This window comes from Musca autumnalis, unplaced genomic scaffold (genome assembly GCF_047663935.1).
Source record: "Musca autumnalis isolate F117 unplaced genomic scaffold, ASM4766393v1 scaffold_2, whole genome shotgun sequence".
Taxonomy (NCBI): Eukaryota; Metazoa; Arthropoda; class Insecta; order Diptera; family Muscidae; genus Musca; species Musca autumnalis.
Window position 1 is genome coordinate 200,849,631 of NW_027411755.1, and position 16,583 is coordinate 200,866,213.

A 16,583-nucleotide genomic window follows, 5' to 3' on the forward strand; every position below is an offset into this window, starting at 1 on the left:
TCGAACTTTTGTGGGGGAGGTAGCGGAGGGAGTGTTTCTAAAGGCACCACCTTCGAATTTCATCTAATATTCGAAGAAATATTTCGATATCCGTCGTTAGAATAAATGCTAAGGGTATAAAAAATGTCCTTTGGAGTAAGGGCAACCAATATGGGAAACGGTATGGAAAAAACACAAATTTTTACCTATGTCATTTCAATAAATTTAAAAAAGTGTTAAACGGACGGAACGCATACAAAACTCGTTCATCATTCTGCGGAAACGAAACTTTGTTCCATGCTGTTCTCTAAAAGTTCTAGTCTACTAAAGTTGGACCTGAAGGAGTGGACCTATATGGCCCATCTTCGAACTTAAATCGAATCTGGACAAAATATTTCGATACCCAAAATTTGAACCGAATCGATTGATCCGTTCGAGAGTTATCGTGCGCACCAGCCAGCCAGACAGACCGACAGACAGACAGACGGACGGACATTGCTAGATCTACTCAAAATTGTCTGAAACGGATATCGTACAAACATACTTGGGGTCTAAAACCATTATTTCGATGAGACACATTTTTGGCCGTATCAAAGTGTAAATACCCTCTTTAGCCTAAAGGCTGAGGGTATAAAAAGTATAGTTTAACAACTCCTCTTTGATCTTAATAATTTGTGATGCAGCAGGTTGCACTTGCGGCCCCTGTTACGACGATGTAATTTTTTTTTTTTCGTGGGCAAGTCCATACTTCCTGAGATAATGACCCAAAAAGGTCCAGAAAATCCTACCGGCACCACCTAAACTGTGTAAAATAACCCTTTAAGAGAGAAATCGATTTAGCTCAAACTTTGTAAATTGAAAAGTAAAATTGTAATATATTTAAATTCAGAAAATTACGTACAACATATTTAATTATATAGTCTGTAAGGAAAACATCCCTAGACTAATAAAGAAAAAAAATTATTTCCTACAGATTTGTATTAGGTCCGAATATGTACTACATCGGATCACTCCTATGGGTACACCCTACCCAAAGTTTGGAAAAAATGCACTCGTCTTGGATCATTCTGAATTTTGTTGCAACATGTAGATTTTTGCGGCCCTTTCCATCCTGGAAAATTTTCCCAACAGCTAAAAAACCTACAGAAGTATTGTGTTAACTTTTTTCTTCGGGTACGTGGCTGAGGGTATATCTCTGTCGGCTCAGCTGACTGATACTTTCTTACTTGTTCACGAAATCGTTCCTTTGAGCCGGATCGATCCTAAACTCTCAACTCAAATCAAGATGTTAAAAGTAGTGTGCACATGTTAATGATGTTTCCTACTTTTTGTGTATATTTTACATATATTTCTGCAAATTTTACATTTTTATTCTATTTTCTAACATTTGAACACTACAATTTACAATACGAAACTTCTTCTGATCTAATATTCAAAAAATATGCAAAACAGGTCTTGTGACAGCAACAAGACAACACAGATAGTTTATGATCTACCAGCAGAGTATTTCTATTGTCGGACTATAAGAAATACTTTCTAGAAATCGTTTTGTTTAGTACATATAATTTATACATATATGTATATGCATGTATGTGTTATTAAATAACCGGTGATTATTTAATAATTGTTTATGACAACACGATTTCATTGCCAATGTCAGGTAAGAAGGAGAAGCCGAAAAAAGACAAAAGAAAATACCAAAAATATTATTATTGGAAATCCAATGACACATTAAACAATCAATAGCAATAAAATACGACAATAACAACAACACCAAAACCCTATCAATAAATAATCCAATAATTGGATTAATCATACGCCCCCTTCCCCCACGGTAAAACAAAGAAAACCCAACAACAATGACTCTCGACAAGTCAAAGAGACACACATATCATCACAAGCTTTAAAAGTAGACAAAAAATATGTACTGTTGAAAGAAAAACAATTTTAAATTTGTTGTTACGAATTTTTCTACTGTTTTTGTTGTTCACGTTAGTGAGGTGTTAATTGCGTAATAAAGTTATCTAAACATCGAAAAGAAATATTTGTTACATCTGCCAGACAAAATATGGGAGGAATTCATTATCAGAAAAAAAAATTAAAATCGCATTGAAGGCTTTACAACAAATTCCTCTCTTTGAGAGGCAGTGAATAGGAGGGTTTAAGTCATGGTTTACATCCGTAAAAAGCCTGATCTAATTTATTCGACTGCAATTTTGCCGAATGTTGATGTTACTTATCAGGTGACTAGGTCAGTTTTCAGTTAATGTAAATGCGTTTCAATTTTAAAAAGATAATTGGCAATTACATTTAAGCAAATCATCACATCACAACAAAATTGAAAAATAAACAATTGATCTCCAATAATAAATAAACTGGAATACCTGTTGAACAGCTTCTTTTATTAATAACTGACACATGATTTTGCTAGAAAAAAAACACACACACAACACAATTTTTCTGCTATTAAGTAGTCAATAAAAACAACATAATAATGATACGATTTTGTTGTTGTTTATCATGATGTTTTGTTGTTGATTTTTTTGTGTATAAAGTGGCAACGTCATTCATTGATTCATTCACTAACTCAATGAGTGGTCTATTCACCATCCATTGATGGACTACTTCACATTATTCCGTCATTTATTTATAGATCAACACAATGTTGAGTGTGTTAAAATAAAACAGATATTGGTAACACGCACAAACACACAGACATAGCACTCACTCAACACACTCTATTGAAAACAGAAACAACATAAAACAGATGCTTCCATTTTCGACGTGACCACAATACAATTACGCGTTTTTCATACCAAGTCTCTGTTTGATGGTAATGGTGACACCAGTGTGTGGTGGTGTTGGTGTGGCTGTACTCTAACTGAACGACCAGCCAACCAAAGAAGTCAAGTCATGTCACTTGTTAGCCAAGCTACAGTTCGTCCATTCCATTCATTCATTCGTTTACTGGTGTCATTTTTGCACTACCACCAGGAGGAGCAGGGTAATTTCAGTGGCCAAAGTGGCAAATCAGTGGAGATTTCATGTGTCGATGTTTGTTTGCTTGTTGGTGTTGTGTCATAAAGCGAAGATGACAACGACGACCTACTGTCACAAGTCAATCTCTTTAAAAGTTAATTTACATTCGTGGACATGATTTTGTAGCACAAAGTAACTTTGTATTGATGGTTATGGAGGAATTGGAATGGGTATGTGTGCGTGTTGTTAACTTTTCGACTTCAAATGTCATCTTAGGTGTTGGTCTAACTAAACAGGAATACTGACACACACCCACTAGAATAACAGGCACACGTTTCTTCTTCTCCAAATCGGATGCAAATGATACTCAACTGACAGATGTAAAAAAAATAGATTCTATGGATAAAGTTTTCAAGTATGAAGGCCAGCAAACAGTTTGACATAAAGATCGCTAGAAATGTGCAACAACAAATTGAAAAATCGGTTATAGAAAAATATCTGAAAACAACTACAAAACTTCCAGCTTAATATTTAATATTTAATATTTAATATTTAATATTTAATATTTAATATTTAATATTTAATATTTAATATTTAATATTTAATATTTAATATTTAATATTTAATATTTAATATTTAATATTTAATATTTAATATTTAATATTTAATATTTAATATTTAATATTTAATATTTAATATTTAATATTTAATATTTAATATTTAATATTTAATATTTAATATTTAATATTTAATATTTAATATTTAATATTTAATATTTAATATTTAATATTTAATATTTAATATTTAATATTTAATATTTAATATTTAATATTTAATATTTAATATTTAATATTTAATATTTAATATTTAATATTTAATATTTAATATTTAATATTTAATATTTAATATTTAATATTTAATATTTAATATTTAATATTTAATATTTAATATTTAATATTTAATATTTAATATTTAATATTTAATATTTAATATTTAATATTTAATATTTAATATTTAATATTTAATATTTAATATTTAATATTTAATATTTAATATTTAATATTTAATATTTAATATTTAATATTTAATATTTAATATTTAATATTTAATATTTAATATTTAATATTTAATATTTAATATTTAATATTTAATATTTAATATTTAATATTTAATATTTAATATTTAATATTTAATATTTAATATTTAATATTTAATATTTAATATTTAATATTTAATATTTAATATTTAATATTTAATATTTAATATTTAATATTTAATATTTAATATTTAATATTTAATATTTAATATTTAATATTTAATATTTAATATTTAATATTTAATATTTAATATTTAATATTTAATATTTAATATTTAATATTTAATATTTAATATTTAATATTTAATATTTAATATTTAATATTTAATATTTAATATTTAATATTTAATATTTAATATTTAATATTTAATATTTAATATTTAATATTTAATATTTAATATTTAATATTTAATATTTAATATTTAATATTTAATATTTAATATTTAATATTTAATATTTAATATTTAATATTTAATATTTAATATTTAATATTTAATATTTAATATTTAATATTTAATATTTAATATTTAATATTTAATATTTAATATTTAATATTTAATATTTAATATTTAATATTTAATATTTAATATTTAATATTTAATATTTAATATTTAATATTTAATATTTAATATTTAATATTTAATATTTAATATTTAATATTTAATATTTAATATTTAATATTTAATATTTAATATTTAATATTTAATATTTAATATTTAATATTTAATATTTAATATTTAATATTTAATATTTAATATTTAATATTTAATATTTAATATTTAATATTTAATATTTAATATTTAATATTTAATATTTAATATTTAATATTTAATATTTAATATTTAATATTTAATATTTAATATTTAATATTTAATATTTAATATTTAATATTTAATATTTAATATTTAATATTTAATATTTAATATTTAATATTTAATATTTAATATTTAATATTTAATATTTAATATTTAATATTTAATATTTAATATTTAATATTTAATATTTAATATTTAATATTTAATATTTAATATTTAATATTTAATATTTAATATTTAATATTTAATATTTAATATTTAATATTTAATATTTAATATTTAATATTTAATATTTAATATTTAATATTTAATATTTAATATTTAATATTTAATATTTAATATTTAATATTTAATATTTAATATTTAATATTTAATATTTAATATTTAATATTTAATATTTAATATTTAATATTTAATATTTAATATTTAATATTTAATATTTAATATTTAATATTTAATATTTAATATTTAATATTTAATATTTAATATTTAATATTTAATATTTAATATTTAATATTTAATATTTAATATTTAATATTTAATATTTAATATTTAATATTTAATATTTAATATTTAATATTTAATATTTAATATTTAATATTTAATATTTAATATTTAATATTTAATATTTAATATTTAATATTTAATATTTAATATTTAATATTTAATATTTAATATTTAATATTTAATATTTAATATTTAATATTTAATATTTAATATTTAATATTTAATATTTAATATTTAATATTTAATATTTAATATTTAATATTTAATATTTAATATTTAATATTTAATATTTAATATTTAATATTTAATATTTAATATTTAATATTTAATATTTAATATTTAATATTTAATATTTAATATTTAATATTTAATATTTAATATTTAATATTTAATATTTAATATTTAATATTTAATATTTAATATTTAATATTTAATATTTAATATTTAATATTTAATATTTAATATTTAATATTTAATATTTAATATTTAATATTTAATATTTAATATTTAATATTTAATATTTAATATTTAATATTTAATATTTAATATTTAATATTTAATATTTAATATTTAATATTTAATATTTAATATTTAATATTTAATATTTAATATTTAATATTTAATATTTAATATTTAATATTTAATATTTAATATTTAATATTTAATATTTAATATTTAATATTTAATATTTAATATTTAATATTTAATATTTAATATTTAATATTTAATATTTAATATTTAATATTTAATATTTAATATTTAATATTTAATATTTAATATTTAATATTTAATATTTAATATTTAATATTTAATATTTAATATTTAATATTTAATATTTAATATTTAATATTTAATATTTAATATTTAATATTTAATATTTAATATTTAATATTTAATATTTAATATTTAATATTTAATATTTAATATTTAATATTTAATATTTAATATTTAATATTTAATATTTAATATTTAATATTTAATATTTAATATTTAATATTTAATATTTAATATTTAATATTTAATATTTAATATTTAATATTTAATATTTAATATTTAATATTTAATATTTAATATTTAATATTTAATATTTAATATTTAATATTTAATATTTAATATTTAATATTTAATATTTAATATTTAATATTTAATATTTAATATTTAATATTTAATATTTAATATTTAATATTTAATATTTAATATTTAATATTTAATATTTAATATTTAATATTTAATATTTAATATTTAATATTTAATATTTAATATTTAATATTTAATATTTAATATTTAATATTTAATATTTAATATTTAATATTTAATATTTAATATTTAATATTTAATATTTAATATTTAATATTTAATATTTAATATTTAATATTTAATATTTAATATTTAATATTTAATATTTAATATTTAATATTTAATATTTAATATTTAATATTTAATATTTAATATTTAATATTTAATATTTAATATTTAATATTTAATATTTAATATTTAATATTTAATATTTAATATTTAATATTTAATATTTAATATTTAATATTTAATATTTAATATTTAATATTTAATATTTAATATTTAATATTTAATATTTAATATTTAATATTTAATATTTAATATTTAATATTTAATATTTAATATTTAATATTTAATATTTAATATTTAATATTTAATATTTAATATTTAATATTTAATATTTAATATTTAATATTTAATATTTAATATTTAATATTTAATATTTAATATTTAATATTTAATATTTAATATTTAATATTTAATATTTAATATTTAATATTTAATATTTAATATTTAATATTTAATATTTAATATTTAATATTTAATATTTAATATTTAATATTTAATATTTAATATTTAATATTTAATATTTAATATTTAATATTTAATATTTAATATTTAATATTTAATATTTAATATTTAATATTTAATATTTAATATTTAATATTTAATATTTAATATTTAATATTTAATATTTAATATTTAATATTTAATATTTAATATTTAATATTTAATATTTAATATTTAATATTTAATATTTAATATTTAATATTTAATATTTAATATTTAATATTTAATATTTAATATTTAATATTTAATATTTAATATTTAATATTTAATATTTAATATTTAATATTTAATATTTAATATTTAATATTTAATATTTAATATTTAATATTTAATATTTAATATTTAATATTTAATATTTAATATTTAATATTTAATATTTAATATTTAATATTTAATATTTAATATTTAATATTTAATATTTAATATTTAATATTTAATATTTAATATTTAATATTTAATATTTAATATTTAATATTTAATATTTAATATTTAATATTTAATATTTAATATTTAATATTTAATATTTAATATTTAATATTTAATATTTAATATTTAATATTTAATATTTAATATTTAATATTTAATATTTAATATTTAATATTTAATATTTAATATTTAATATTTAATATTTAATATTTAATATTTAATATTTAATATTTAATATTTAATATTTAATATTTAATATTTAATATTTAATATTTAATATTTAATATTTAATATTTAATATTTAATATTTAATATTTAATATTTAATATTTAATATTTAATATTTAATATTTAATATTTAATATTTAATATTTAATATTTAATATTTAATATTTAATATTTAATATTTAATATTTAATATTTAATATTTAATATTTAATATTTAATATTTAATATTTAATATTTAATATTTAATATTTAATATTTAATATTTAATATTTAATATTTAATATTTAATATTTAATATTTAATATTTAATATTTAATATTTAATATTTAATATTTAATATTTAATATTTAATATTTAATATTTAATATTTAATATTTAATATTTAATATTTAATATTTAATATTTAATATTTAATATTTAATATTTAATATTTAATATTTAATATTTAATATTTTTATTACATATATTGCTTGGTTATCCTCATTTCCATGGATGAATATCATAACAAAACGTTTTACCTAAAATTCCTAAGGTATAATCTCCATCCTAAACACCTTTACATCCCACATTTTTCTCTTAAACAAATTATGTGAATATGATACTGCCTGACATGCCGTTGCTAGCCACAGCCTTGTGTCATCTTCCAGTGGTTGTAAACAAAGAAGACCAATGCCAGAAGCCAGTCGGCTGGCTGACTGGTGTTCTTTTTATTTCAAATGAAAGTAATTCTACTCCACATTGTTGTTACTGTTGTATATCTAAATAATTCCAAGTACGTTTATCCGACATCTGCCGTTTGGTTTGTTGACATGTTTTATTTTCATTTTTTTTGTGTTTTCTTTATTTCAACATTTTCCCCTTAAGTAACAGACGGTACTTTTCCTTTCGGTTGTCAAAACACAGAGTAGAGATACTCTGCTGTTGCGGTTACTCTTGGTTGTGTTTAAACGGAATTTGTGTTAGTGTGTTAAATGTTGTAGTGGTTTCTTTTCTGAGATTCTTTAGCCTTTTCTATGGAATCTATTTCTTAAGGTTTTCACTATTTTCCAGCAATCGGAAATGAATCATTTGTTAAGATTTTCCAGGGTAAAATCAAATTGCACTGCATTTGCCAGCAAGGCAAGGGAGTTCAGGGGGTCTGTCAATTGAACAGAGGCTCAGCGAAAAGCTTTAGAATATCTTTTGTCTACGTAAATAAGTTAGGAGGTCTTCTGCCTAAAGCATACCTTTAGGAGACCTTCTGACCATAGAAGACTATAAGAAGGTCTTCGGCCTAGCAAAGATCTTCTGTCTATAGCAGACCTTTAGAAGATATATTGCCCATTAAAGAGCTTGGGGAGGTCTTCTATCTAACCAATCGAATACATTTAGAAAGTCTTCCACCTCTAGAAGACCTTTAGAAGGTATTCCGCCTATGGAAAACCTATCGAAGATCTTCCCCCTATAGGAGACATTTTGAAGGTCTTCTAGCTATGGAAGACCTATAGAAGGTCTTCCGCCTATAGGAGCCCTTTACAAAGTTTTCTGATTACAAAAGACCTTTAGAAGGTCAAATACCAAAAGTGAGTTGAGTCACCTAACTATGGTTAATTCTTTAAACCTACGGTTAACTGTTTCACTTGAGTTAACCGCCGCCTAGTTTTGCCAATATTTTTTTTTCTATTTTTTTCTTTACTGCCGGCGCACAGCCTTGACTCCATCCATCCAGCCATGCCTTAGACTTTTATGTGTCATTTAGCCAATCCGTCTGTCAAGGCGTTGTTCGTTTCATTTAATTATTTTTTATGTTTATTTTGTTTACTTAGTGTCATGTCACGTTTGACGTTTACTTTAAAGTCACTTAGACTGCGTGAAATAGACTACAACAAGTAAATAAAAAAAGACCAAGCAACAAAAAAAAAACAGACCAAGAAACGGAAAAACTAAACACAAAATGAAAATGAAAGTAGTCAACGGCATTTTGTTGCTGTTGCTGTTACTGCTATTATTGTTGTTGGCTAGTACAAAGAATTTTAAATATGTCATAACATAAAACGTTTAGTACCACTAACAGCAACAACAACAGCAACAAATGACAAAAACCAGTACCACAAAAATTAACAACCGCATAACAATTCTTCACAGATGCATGCAGGCAGGCAGATGCAAAAAAAAAATTGTTGGTATGAAATGAAGAGTTTCTCTGGAGGTTTATATGATTTCATTTTGTTGTTGGTGTTGTTGTTGTGGTGGTACTGCACAAATAACTTTATTTTTATTACACTCATCTTCAACAAGCTGCTGTTAATTTGACATTTGACGCACTGAACTCTCTGCGCGGTTTATGTTTTCAAAATGAAAACAAAATTTATTTTTTTTCTGTTTGCTTTGGCAAAGTTGTAGAAAACTGGCGTTATGGAAGAAGTGTAACAAAAATGCTGCTTTCGAAATGAAAATGCAATTATGTAAACGCGCATCAAACATAAACGATCAGCAAAACGAAGAGGGACTAGAAAAATAAACACTTAATTTTTATGAAGCTTTAGTTTCACCTGAACGTTAGTTAGTCTTTTAAGCGAAACTTAAATAAAGTAATTTAATGCTTATCAGAAACACATGGAGATGTACAAAATATGAAGAGATTCAAAAGGAATGTACGCTTACTAATAAAAAGTGAATGAGGATCGAAACTTTTTCTTTAGAAAATATGTCAGTAACTTCTAAGCTCATCCCGCCCTTCAGAGTTTGCCTATAGAGACTTATTTTAGAGGTCAGCAATCAGAATCCCTCCAGGTCTTGCCTATATGGACTTCATCTAAAGCTCGTCTATAAATATACACCATCTATATATAGGGTGATCCAACAAGAGGTTCCTAACTTTTTTAAAGAAAAAAAAAACACAGAAAATTCTAATGCAATGGGAAATGTTTATTATCATTTGAAAGAACATTATTTGGCATTTATTTTTTTTAAGTTTATGTCTATCAAATGTTGGCCGCGTCTGCGTCTTAGATGGTCTGTTCGTAGAGTCCTATTTTCGCTGAATCGTTCAAACATTTCGACTGGTAACTGAGGAATGGCACTCGTGATTTTTTGCAGTCCTGAATTGAAGAGGGGGTTGTTCGCATACACTTCAGACCTTACATAGCCCCACAGAAAAAAGTCTAACGGTGTGATATCACACCATCTTGGTGACCAATTCACCGTCAAAAAACCTGAAATTGTCTGCCGATCGAAGTGTTCTCTTAATAAATCCATTGATTGATGTCATGTGGGGAAGAAGCGTCGTTTTGTTGAAATCAAAATGTAGCCAAGATCACAAGCTTAATTTTCACATGGGCTGATGGTTCTACCAGCGGACAAACCACACGAAACCGTTGTTTTTCTGGATGAAGTGACACCTCTTTAATCTTTTTAGGTTGTTCTCATCCTAAATGAGGCTATTTTTCTTGTTTACGTATCCATTAAGACAGAATTGGGCTACATCGCTGAACAAAATTTGGCTCGAAACACGTTCCTAAACTAAAGCAAATTTTCGTAATAAAGTTGAATGATTTGCAAACATTGTTCAATGGTAAGTCTTTCCACGATAAAATGCCAAGCAATACTTAACAAAAATAACATTATAGCATTACAAGACTGACACGTGATCAGTCAAAAAAAGGCTATTGAAAAAAGTACCTCTAGTTGGATCACCCTTTACATATCACGGTGCTCTTGAATCAAAGTTAAATGGAAGATGCTTACACCAAGTTGACATTTTTAGGGGTTGTTTAGGTTTTCACGATTTTGCTTAGAAACCGCAAGACCTATCAAAATGGGATTGCAGAAAATTTTGTAGCTATGAAAATTCTCTACAAGATTAACCTTTACGGTATTTTCGTAGGTTTTACCATTTTTGAGATATTGAAGTTCAAATTGGGACAATGCACTGACTGTATCGCCCCCTTATAAAACATTGTCATGAAGGGTGCGCCTTAACTAACTTTTAATGAAAACCGCTTACGCAGGGAAAGTTTTTGTGAATTCTGAAACAGCAATGTTCGTAGATGAGAAAAATCCAAAAACAAGAAAAAATCGCTGTAGGGATTTTTAAATAAATCGCGGTCAAAATTCACATTTTTATATGTTTTTTAGATTTTCACGCTTTTGCTTGGAAACCGCAAGTCCAATCGAAATGGAGCTAAAGAAAATGTTGTAGCTGTGAAAATTGTCTACAGGATTGACGTTTATGATTTGTTCTCAGGCTGTACCATTTTTGAGATCAAGAAGCTCAGTTTACATTTTTAGGTTTTTTGTTAGGGTTTCGCGATTTTGCTTGAATATAGCAAGTCTTATCGGCATGGGACCTCAGAAAACTTATATATCTCAAAAGTTATAAAAACTACGAAAATGTCATTAAGTTCAATCTTGTAGAGAATTTTAACAGCTACAAAATTTTCTTTATTCCCAGTTTGATAGGACTTGCGGTTTCTAAGCAAAATCGCAAAAACCTAAATAACACCTAAAAATATCAACTTGAATCGCGATTTATTTAAAAAGCGCTCCGGTGATTTTTTTGTTTTTTGATTTTTCTCATCTATGAACATTGTAGTTTCAGAATCCGCAAAAACTTCCCAGGTGTAAGCACCTTCCATTTAAATTTGATTCAAGGGCACCGTGATATGTGTTCTCTTTATAGACGCCTGTCAATTTGGCGCTCGTCTATTTAGAGGATCGTCTATATTGACACTTGTCTATTTAGCTATTTGTCTATATAGACGCTCGCCTAGGCGCCCTCGTCTATATATCCGCTCATCTATATAGTCGCTCGTTTATAAAGCCACTCGTCTGTATAACCGCTCATCTATATCAACACTATAGACGCCCATATATAGACGATTGTCTATACAGACGCGCTCTACAAAGACTCTCGTCTAAATATACGCCCTCTATATAGTAGGTCACTCATATGGAAGATAACTATATAGGCACTCGTAATTATAGACGCCCTCCACAAAAACGCTCGTCTATATAGACGCTTGTCTATATAAAATAATTGTTCCACAAACATCCCAGAAGGGACAAGAGAGACTTTTCTCATATCAATGAGTACACCCCAATTAATATTAACTCAATGATATGGGACCTACAGATTATCGTCAAGTCCGAAGGGATGAGGGGTATTTTGGATTACTGAGGGGTATACTGGTACCATTGAAAATTTGATGTTGCCTGAACGGGGAATCGAAACCAGGACCTTCTACGTACAAGGCGGTTGTTCATACCATTGCACCACGGTGACACCCAATGATCTATATAGATCCTCTATATAGACGTTTGCCTATATCGACGCCCTCTATATATAGATCATCGTCTATATAGATAGCCCTCGTCTACATAGACGCCCTCGATATAGACCCTAGTGTGTATAAACGTCAGCTATGTATATACCCTCGTGTATATAGATGTCCTCTATGTAGACCCTCGGTTATATAGATACCCTCTACATAGACGTCCGACTATATAGACTCTCTTCAGCTCGTCTATATAGACTCCCTTCAACTCGTCTATATAGACTCCCTTCAGCTCGTCTATATAGACTCCCTTCAGCTCGTCTATATAGACTCCCTTCAGCTCGTCTATATAGACTCCCTTCAGCTCGTCTATATAGACTCCCTTCAGCTCGTCTATATAGACTCCCTTCAGCTCGTCTAAATAGACTCCCTTCAGCTCGTCTATATAGACTCCCTTCAGCTCGTCTATATAGACTCCCTTCAACTCGTCTATAAAGAATCCTTCAATTCATCTATAAAGACCACATTCAACTCGTCTATAAAGACTCCCTTCATCTCGTCTATAAGGACTACCTTCAACTCGTCTATAAAGAATCCTTCAATTCGTCTATAAAGACCACATTCAACTCGTCTATAAAGACTCCCTTCATCTCGTCTATAAAGACCCCATTCAACTCGTCTATAAAGATTCCCTTCAGCTCGTCTATAAAGACGACCTTCAGCTCGTCTATAAAGACGACCTTCAGCTCGTCTATAAAGACGACCTTCAGCTCGTCTATAAAGACGACCTTCAGCTCGTCTATAACGACGACCTTCAGCTTGTCTATAAAGACGACCTTCAGCTTGTCTATAAAGACGACCTTCAGGTCGTCTATAAAGACTACCTTCAGCTCGTCTATGAAGACGACCTTCAGCTCGTCTATAAAGACGACCTTCAGCTCGTCTATAAAGACTCCCTTCAGCTCGTCTATAAAGACTATAAAGACTCCCTTCAGCTCATCTCCCTCCCTTCAGCTCGTCCCCCTCCCTTCAGCTCGCCTATAAACACTCCCCTGAGATCGTCTATAAAGACTACCTTCAGCTGTTTACTCTGTAGTTTTTTTTATTTATTTTTTTTACCCCCAAAGTTCTCGTGCGCTTCTTTAAATATCTGTTCATATTTGAAAATTAAAAATTTGCTAATATTTCCTCCCCAATTTATGTGTAAATTAAAAAATATGTGTCTCTGTCTCAATCAAAATGTCTCTCAAACTAATTTGTGTTGTCAACTGACGACAATGTACGACTACCTTCTAACACCAAATCAACAACAAAAACATTTAAAATTAAAATTTTCACGGTAATTGTGTCTGATAATTTGGGATGACATCTAAAATGAATACATTGTATCTGAAAATCTAAAAAGACAAGAGATCTCAACCCCATTTCATCCACTTAAGAAAATGCAAGCTAATATCATCCATCTACTGACCAAGCAGAAGCCAACCAACAATTTGTTGAATTAAAGCCAATGGACAAACGTCGTCCACTGAAACTGTGTGTGTGTGCGGGAGTGTAAAGCTCGCGCCAAAAGTGGCAATTGGATTTTATGAGACGATCATTAAAGGGTTGCTGGTGATGATGATAGACAAACGGCGTCAAACAACTTAATAAATGACGCGTTTATCATCCGCATCAACATCAGCATAGACACTATCATTGCCGTGATTGTCTGCTATTAGTGTTGCGTTAAATTTGCTGAATTGTGTGTTTATTTTTTTGCAACATCTCTCCTCGAGCTGTAGTTGCATCAAATATGCTGCTACTCGTAATCCCGTAAAACATCAACACCCACGAGATAATTTCTCAAATCTCCTCACCTTCATTAATGTGGTTGTTGGTTGTCTATCACCCATTATAGTTGTTTTTTTCTTTTGTTTCTTTCAGTCCTTCACATAAGTGTAAAGTCATTGTCGGATGAGTGTTAAGCGTTTTAATACAAAGTTATAATCTTACCGTTAAAGTAGCTCGAAGAGGTGGAAAAACAAATACAGGGTTCTGATATAACATCCTGACAGATGGACGTCCATATAGACGAGTTTGTGGACATCTTTATAACAGAGATGAAGGGAAGGAGGAAACCCCCTTCAGCTTGTATACGATTGAAAATAGTCGGTCTATAAAGATCCCTTCAGATCCACTATAGAGACTCTCTGCAAATGGTCTATGAAGACACGCTTCAGATCACCAATAAAGACTTTATTTACTCGTCTGTGAAGACTCCCTTTAACTCGTGTGTCAAGAATCCCTTACACTCGTTTCAGATCGTTTATGGTGACTTCCTTTAGATCGTCTATAAAGCCTCCATTATGCTCGGTTATAAAGACTTCCTTCAGCTCCTCTATAAAGACGTCCTTGGGCAATTCTTTAACTTGTCGATAAATACGGTCTTCTATAATGATTCCCAACAGGTCGTCTATAAAGGCTCGTATTCACTTCGACTATAAATGGGGCCTCCAATTCGCCCCTAACCCACTTAAAGCTACTTGTCGTTTAAACGCCACAAAAATGTTTGCAAAAACTACGCATTTCCACGCATTTGGCGTAAAACGCAAGCAATTCAAAAAAATCGACTTTTTTGTAATTTTCGACTTTTGATGAAAAATGCTTAAAAAGTCTCAAAAATATCATTTTCAAATAAAATTTTATGTTTTCTCGCAAAAAAAAATCGGCGCTAAGTGGGTTAAAGAGGTTATTCGGCTTGTTTGTAAAGACGGCCTTCAGGTCGTCTATAAAAACGTCCTTCTTCACGTGTTCCATAAAGATGGCCATCTAAAAATTATTATTCTTTTTTTTAAATTTAAAAACACATTTTTCCCCCACCCTGTTTCCCCATGACAAACCACTTCAATGAATGCAAAACAATGTTGCACCAACGCAGGCAGCTAAAGGATAATCATGATTAGTATCTACTGTTGCTACTTTTCTCCATACACTTCTTCACAATGCTATTGCTCCTCTTCCTGTAACGATGATGAGGATGTGGATAATGCCAATGGCTGCCGGCTGGCTGACTGTCAGTAATAACAGCATCAACAGCTCTTAACTCTTTAACAACTTTTAAACGATTAAAACATAAAACAGCATCAAGCTGACAAAGTCTTATAATGAACTGCGAACTGCATTACTTTGAACTGCAGAACGAACATGCAGTCAGTCAGTCAGTAATGAGCAATGAAACATCATTTTTATCCTTGGGATATTATTAAGTAAGTATTTGTTTTACTACACTAAGCTGTTGCTAACGCCAACAAGCAATGCTGATGGTGTTAATAAAGAAACCAAGGCTATTTTAATAAGATTTTCTTTGTTGTTGTTAACTTTGTGGTCTTAACACCCGCTTCGTTTAAGGTATTTAAAGACACATAAAGAGTGAATATAAAATTTAAACGTC

At 25.8% G+C, this 16,583-nt stretch overlaps 1 protein-coding gene across 3 annotated transcripts in view; it reads left to right on the forward strand.

The window, feature by feature from the left end:
- The window catches only part of LOC141395138 (uncharacterized), a 294,451-nt gene that overhangs the window by 208,333 nt on the left and 69,535 nt on the right, over positions 1-16,583 (forward strand). The gene's annotated exons all lie outside the window — the stretch shown is intronic.